Consider the following 422-nt stretch of genomic DNA (forward strand, 5'->3'; position numbering starts at 1 on the left):
TGTCCTACTTTGCTCTCCTCAGAAGACAGCTCTCTTCTTTGAAAATCCTCAAATAAATTTCTTGCTTTAATTTTGCTGCTGCTTTCTGGCTTTAAACAGTCAGAAGAGTTTGAAAGTCATATCACTGTGTGACACATCTTGACAATTAACAAAGCAAAAAGCAACTGCAGCTTGGTCAACAGTACTGTTTCCATAAGGTGAAAGGAGAACATCTTTTAGAATAGTTTGAATCCTGAAATTTGCCTTTTCTTCATTGGCTTCTCTCACTGTTAGGTATTCCTCAGCTCTGGAAGTCCATTTATCAAATTCAAAGACCAGTAAGTGGGAGGCATTTTCAAAATCGAGGCTTGTTAAATTCCCAGCTTCAGGACTGCCGAGCAGAACCAAGTCCAAAACAAGGGAATTACAAAAAGCAAGAACTT

Source organism: Numenius arquata, chromosome 1, assembly GCF_964106895.1.
Source record: "Numenius arquata chromosome 1, bNumArq3.hap1.1, whole genome shotgun sequence".
NCBI lineage: Eukaryota > Metazoa > Chordata > Aves > Charadriiformes > Scolopacidae > Numenius > Numenius arquata.